Source organism: Cupressus sempervirens, chromosome 4 (assembly GCF_028749045.1).
Source record: "Cupressus sempervirens isolate cs-2001-9-10 chromosome 4, ASM2874904v1, whole genome shotgun sequence".
NCBI classification, from domain to species: Eukaryota; Viridiplantae; Streptophyta; class Pinopsida; order Cupressales; family Cupressaceae; genus Cupressus; species Cupressus sempervirens.
The window spans coordinates 215,207,157-215,214,722 of NC_143121.1; the positions used below are offsets into that span (position 1 = coordinate 215,207,157).

The 7,566-nt window shown below is 35.4% G+C and overlaps 1 pseudogene; it reads right to left on the bottom strand.

Moving 5' to 3' along the window:
• Window positions 1-324: 324 nt before the first annotated feature.
• On the bottom strand, window positions 325-4,406 carry LOC149560756 (putative disease resistance protein At4g33300; annotated as a pseudogene).
• Between the last annotated feature and the right edge of the window lie 3,160 nt (window positions 4,407-7,566).

Genomic DNA, 7,566 nt, shown 5'->3' on the forward strand with positions numbered 1-7,566 from the left:
GGTGAGCGCGATGGAAAGGGGCTGGAACGGGCCACTAGCATATATACTCTTCACTCTCACTGTAACAAGTACAGCTGACAGCTGTGGCAAGTGCAATGCTGGCAGGGAAGATGCTCTTTCCTTGGGCGCCTCTCTAAGGGAAAATCAGAAGATCGTCTCAAAGAGTGGAACATCTGAATTGGGATTCTTCAGCCCAGATGGAACCAATAACTGGTACATTGGCATCTGGTACGGGAAAATAGCAGAGAAGACAATTGTTTGGGTCGCTAACAGAGAAGAGGCCCGGAGTTTTAAAGCTGTCAAAACTAGGTAATCTGGGAGTCTTTAACGCAAATCAGAATATATTGCTTTGGTCGGCAGGCATCTCGAACAAGGCTTCCCGTGCTGTGTTATTAGATTGTGGGAATCTTATAATGGTGAGCAATAATAAGACTATTTGCTAGAGTTTTGATCATCCCATTGATACCTGGTTGCCGGGGATGAAGGTCGGTGGAAAGAAAGAGTTAGCGTGTTGGAAGAATTCGTTCGACCTGAGACAAATCCTTAATCAATTGTGTTTACCATCTCAAATGTTGTCTTTAATCAAGTGTCTTAAAAAATGTCTTAAAATATTGTCTTTATAAGACAATATGAAACAAAAAGTCACTTTGTCTCTTTAGAGACAATTTCACTTTTGTCTCTTTGGAGACAATACTCTTAAATCCCAATTGTGGAAACAATACATGTTTAAATTCAAGTATTCTTCAACTGTTGTCTATTTATTTCAATGTTATTAAAAAAATAAAAAATAAATTTAAATTAATATTATTATTTTCCTATGATTTTTAACATCTAATGTGTGAACACAATAATACAATATATTCACTGTAATTATTTGCAATATTTTGTTTCTTACAAGACATTCAATAATGTAGCATAACCAACAAACTTGGCCAGAAAAAATATATTAATTATTGTATTTCCAATCCTTTGCTTGTTACAAAATGATGTGGGACTTCATCCACTACAACCAATAAAGTATATCGTGGAAATGGCATAGCCATCACTGAATAATAACATTGATTTTCTTATATTCTATAACTTCATAATGAAGTACTTAAACTGACCCTAACACCTTAATACTACACTTGTCCACATGTCCACCAAGTCTAATGGTTTAGTACAAAAGATGTTTGATTTAAATATATATTCTTATGAAGAGTTGTAATGCTCTCAACATGCCACGTCTAGAATGCCCACATCTGAATGCAATTGCCTAACAATGGTTATGAAACAAACAAGAAGCATCTCAATTTTCTTGGTGTCTTTTGTAGCTGAAAGATAGAAACATTTTGCCAAACAAGAAGTACCTCATATTCTTCAAGGTTTTCCAGTAGCCTAAAAGAGAAAAGAAATGTAAAGATACAAGAGAACTAATCAAATGATGATGCTCATATATGCAAAATTCATCAACAAAGAAAATATGAACAGAATGTTGTGAATCATAAAGATCACTCAAATTGAAGTATGCATGAATCTATTACCTATTTTTTGTTGGGGGGGTAAAAATAGACTCTCTTATAACAATTATTAGATCCTTTTATAAAGGTTATAGATGTTATCTAAAGTAATTGAAAGCAATCGTAACTCTTATCTTTTAATCAAAACAAAACTGTCTACTTATTCAAGAAAACCTGCAGTTTGCTGAATACATACTTGCTTTTGCAATCAGCACACTCCCTATTGTCAGGCAGCCTTAGAAGACTTTCCAATATCTGCATGACAGACATTTCCATTGACAATTTGAGACACGGTGACAAAAAAATACATGTCAATTTGTAAGCATAAAAGTGATATAAGAGAGAACAGGAAATGTTTATTACTTGCAGATTAGATTAAAAGAAAAACATCTGATCATTCATTTACAAAACATCACACAATCAGTTTTCTTGAGTTGAACTTAGAGAGAAAACAAAATTAATCTAGTGGCTTAATTTAGCAACAGGAAACTTGATGTACACTGTATTAGATTTGAGAGGTATGAACATGGTTTACAACTATCTCCGTTGATTACCATGGGGAGGGAGATAAAACCCACTAATATAACACTAACTGTTAATTTTTTTAGCGAATTTTAGATGCTAGAGTTTCCATGAAACTGAAATCAAGGAAACTAGTCTCACAGGGCAATCCTCACCGCACTTTAAGACCACACTATTCAAATGCCTCCAATGTACAGAACTTTCCAACAAGAGAAATCAGTCATCTAGCCAGCCCAAATGTGAATGAGCTTCCACAATTTCATCTCTAAGATCAGGGATAGAAAATGTCATAGCTCGAAGCTACTGATGCCCCACCTTCTCATCACAGATAACATGTTTCAGTGAGACAAGTCCACAAACACTTCTGGGCAACATCCTTAATCGAGAACACTCTCTCATGTTAATCTCTTTCAGTTTCTTCAGTTGACCTATTTCCTCTGGAAGTTCCTTCAAGCCCTCACACAGTGAAATGTCTAGAAATTCAAGCTGCCCAAGTTTCCCAATTGATGCTGGAAGCTCTTTCAGGCCTCGTAATGCTGATAATCTCAGCGTTCTTAAAGAGCTCAGATTTCCGAGATCATATGGAAACTTTTCAACAAGATGGGAGTTTGTAACAGACCATTTTGGAGCTGAGGACATTTGAAAGATAGTAGGGGGTAATTCCTCCAAGTTGCTACAGTGCTCCAGATGAAATCCTTGTATGTTGGCACCATTTAATGTGGAAATATTTGCAAACCCTTCGCTTAAGCTCAATGATATTCTATCCAAGTTTTGCATTATTTTGCTCTGTTTCACATTGGTGGATGCAACCAGATTCTACAACCGAATGCTCCCGAGTAGAGGGAGTGAAGATAAAACACCAAGACCTCTTATTGTGGCCTTTCTAAAGATCAAATTACATACAATTAAAAATTTCAGTAGTTTCATGGTTCTCAGAAATGGAGGAAGAAAGTACTCACTTGCAGAGAAGAGCAACACTAGAACCTCTGTTTCCAAAAAATTCATCTCATACCACTGTTTCTCGGCCATTAAACCTGCATGATGATAAGATGAATCACATATGCAATTTAATTATAGCATTTAAGGTAGAATTTTGATATCAAAGGTATTGCTGTTCTAATCCTATCACTATGTAGCAGGGCAAAACCACAAAAACTAAAGGTTTTTGCCACTAAACATGTAAAGAGTGTAAATCCCACCTGTGTGAACAGAGACAATATGTGCATTGAAGGGCTTATGATTAAGCAATTCCCATTTCCCCGGCAAGCTCTGGTCCTTCCCGGTCACGAGTAGCCTCTTATTATCGACTAGAATGTCCTGGCTTCCAAAATACATTACCAAATCTTGCAGTACCCGGTGCTGAGAAAAGTACAGCTCTGAGGCATTTCCATAAGAGATTGTTTCTTGGCTTCTGATGATTACCAGTACCATGTCAGCTCAATGTTTGAAAAGAATAACAGCAAAATGTTTTAAAAGGAAATGAATTTACCCTAGACTGGTTATTAAATTCAAGAGATCTCTTTTTGCAAATTCCAATAGCATAAGAAAGGCATCTCGCCACTCCATCTTCCTGACATAAACCCAAATGTCTAGCAGTGCATCAGCACAAACTTTCTGGCCCTTTGCAAATGAGGCCAAATCTAAGAAACATTTCCTCCCAACATCATCCAAGAAACCAGTTCTAATCTCCAAACATCTACGGAGCCCTTTTTGTTGATGGTGAGATATTGGTTCCCCATTAAAAAGCCTTTTTAAGTGCAATCTCCCATCTAATATGAGGTTCCCATTGCAATGAGCTTCCTATCACCTTGAGAGCAAGGGGCAAGCCCTTACAGTCAGCTTGGACCTGCCATTCATCATATTCATGATTTTAATGATAATCAACAGAGAGGAACTTTCGATGGTTTATGCAACTATCTATTTGTTAAGAAAAGACCATACCTTCATGACTAGATTTGAATCTGCAAAACTTGGAATTGATGTCTGTCCGATAGCGGAGAAACAGAAAAGTGCGAGAGCATCCATGTGGCCCAGCAAAGGCAATTGGTACAGTCGAGTAGAAAGGTTTCTGGCTATTGCAGAACTGTCTCTACTTGTGATAAGGGTCTTATATCCTGGTGCTTCAAATAGTAACTTCTCTGAATTAGCCCTAACACCAGACATCATGCAATATTACCAGTGTTCTCTCAATTAGCCCTAACACTAGACATCATGCAATAAAATAAAGCTTGATGAATTTGTGTACTAGCAGTACGTACAGAATCTAAAATAATAATGGAATGAGAAAAGCTCGCACACGGTACACAATATTTTACTTGGGAAAATCCTTACAGTTAGAAAACCTAGCAGAGCAACCTTGTTTATCGCTGAAAAAAATTCAACCATTCATGATACAATAGTATAACTCTTTTTCAACTCTTGTTCACGTGGAAACAATAATGAGCACACTGAAAAGTAGTTTTATAATTGACATAACTATCCAAGAGTCAATGGTTCAGCATAACTATCCTGACTGTTTAAAGGCACTAATCTGGATTTTGCTATAGTTATTATGTGCCTCTCTTATTCTTTTTTGCCCAATCTACAAAGTCAAAGTTACCAGATGTCTAGACCACATTGTAAAAAATGAAATGCTCCAATGATTCGACGTTGTGGATATGAGCCATGTCAGGGCCTTCTAACCTTTATAAGATTTTCTTTACATCTTTTTCATAACTATATTAAATTTTCGCTCCATCCATAAGCCGTTGACACGCTATCATGACATTCAAAACCCATTTCATTGTGCTAGAGAATATTTTAATACATTTCGATACACTATCATTGCAGTCGCCACTTATACAATCTGGTGGGTCTATAGAAAAAGTCGATATTGGAGAAATGCAGATTGCTCTTCAAGAAGCTAAAAATAAGATTGTTTTTCCTAATCAATTCAGGGAGAAAGAAAAAAAAGCAAGGATTGAATTTTTCAACGAGATGATTAAGGACCTTGATAGTATACAACAGACTTATGATTCGGATACTTGTTCTAGAAGATCAAGTAATAAATTTTTGGACCAGCCAGAGCCTCAGTATGAGCTGGGAGTAAAGTATAATATTCAGGTTGTTAACAATTTTTTTTTTTTGGTAGATATTGATTGGAGAACTGATAATCTACTTTTCGAGTTGGATGGGGTGGTTCTTTCTAACTCCAGTAATGAGAACAAATTAATTGTAGAATTTGGGACCCATATGTAGTTTCTAGTACTCGGGTTTGGCCACAGGATTGGACCAGTGGATCAATTCGTAGAGTTAGTACTATTACCTACTATTCAATCAGCTGACACAAGGGTTCGGAATTCGATCTGCACATAAGTTCAATGAATTCAGTGGGTCGGCAGTTCGGTAGTTCTTGCTTGAGAATTGATAGCAGAGATGGTTTGAGCTTAGTGATATTGCAGATTTATTATTGCTGTACTAGTTCCTTCACACCATTGGTGTTGATCCCAGCTTTAGAACAGTTTGATTTTTACATCACCAATTCAAGAAGGGCTGATATATTTTATTTTCTGCATGTGCTGGGTGTTCTGCACTTCTAGGGGAGATCATTTGCAATTGGAGAATCGCTTAGTGTTGATAGTTCCTTGAGCTACTACTACCTCCTCATATTTGATGGTTATGAAAGCATGACAGTACGAGATCCTGCCACTGGCATGTTTGTTGCGTTAATTCAGTGGGATTCTGATGAGTGGCTTCACAATTCCAGGCATGGTGTTATTTATATCAAAGTAGCGCAGCAGATTGATGGACCAACATTTTTGAGGTTGATATGGGATTTAGGGATTTGGTTTCAACATGTAAATACAGATAACTATAGGGCAAGAAATCTCCAAAAAGGGAAGACTGCAATGCCCCCTTTTTGGGACATTAGTTGTCATTTAAATAATTAAATTTCAAGATGTCAAATTGTATCAAATTAAATGACAGCTTACAGCTTAGATTAATTATTTGTTAAAGTATTAAAACAACTTTTATGGACCTTTGTAAAAAATTAATAAAGTCATTTTAAGTTAAAAAGGGAACTAAAGATGCAAAGAAAAAGGAATATGAATAGAAGGGCATAATGTATTAAAATGACTTTATTGAAGCCTAGTAAAAAATTAATAAAGTCATTTTAAGTTAAAATGAAAAATAAAGACAATGGAAAAGGAATATGAAGAGACAGGCATGAAGTATTAAAATGACTTTAATGGAACCTAGTGAAAAATGAAGTCATTTTAAGTTAAAAAGGAAAATAAAGACAGAGAAAAGAATATGAAGAGGTAGGTAGAAGGGAAATGAAGAGTCAATAGGGTTGTGCTTTAAAAGTACTTTGAAAAGGCTCATTTTGAATATGTTGGGTTTTATGTTTGGCTTCTAGATAGTCCTAGGAAGCTTTGACTTTTAGTAGGTTTGAGGACGGGAACCATCAAGCTTGGAGGCAATGGAGGGAAACCCATTGTTTGTTGGAGATGTCACTCAAGTGTCTCACTTTGTGCTTCAAATTCATATTTCAAGCTATCCAATCTGACTATACGTTTTGTGGCTATGATTGATATTTTCAATATTATATTCTGCTGTTAGATAATTTGCAACAAAAAAAATCTTGTTTGATATCCTATTGGTGAATTGCTTGATGCCAAGCTCTCAATTCCTTGAATTGTTGGTGAAAGCTTCTGCACTATGAGGATTGATATTAAGCTTGCAGTGTAACTTGAATTAATGATTAAAACAACAAATAGCCAAATGAGTAGTACTGCATGTTGAAGGCTTCTTTTGGTATTTTCCTTTGCATAAATCACATAGGTCATAAATTTTCTACACAAATTATTTCAGATATTTGAAAGGAGCAAGGTATTCTAAAAGTATTGTGAAAGAAACCTTTACATTACTGCATATCAGGTGAATCTTTGCTACATATTGTACATCTTCATAATATTTAAATATTTTAGGACGAATCATATGAAAGCCAAACAACTATATTTCTAAGAGAAGTAACTAAAATAGATCATAGGAGGCACAACACTTACTGTGGGAAAAGAACATTGTAGAAAATGTGAACCTGCCAAAAATGATGTTTGTAAGACATTTTATCTTTGCATGTCTGAAAGCATAGTTCTCAAATGCAAGTACAAAATTATCATGTAATCTGTTGCTAAAACAAATCATGCTATAAAATTTGAATTCATAAATCTTTCTGATATTCTCAAAATTTTTTATTCTCAACATTTTTTTCTCTACAATCTTAGAGACACTTAGTAAATACGTAAATCGATTCAGCATCAACAAAATTAATCACATATTTAAAATGAGACACACCTGAGTCGATCATTCCAAGAACTTTCTTTGGTCCGAAGAACATCTCCACATAACATAATGCATGCTGGTCTGAACAACAACTTTGCCCTTTTTGAATGCAATCTAAAGCCTGCACAACATTTCATATTTTCTGGATAACATTAGTCCTTATGTAATCAGCTTTAAAATGTGAGCTGATACATTAGTTGTATATTTAGAAATATTTAAT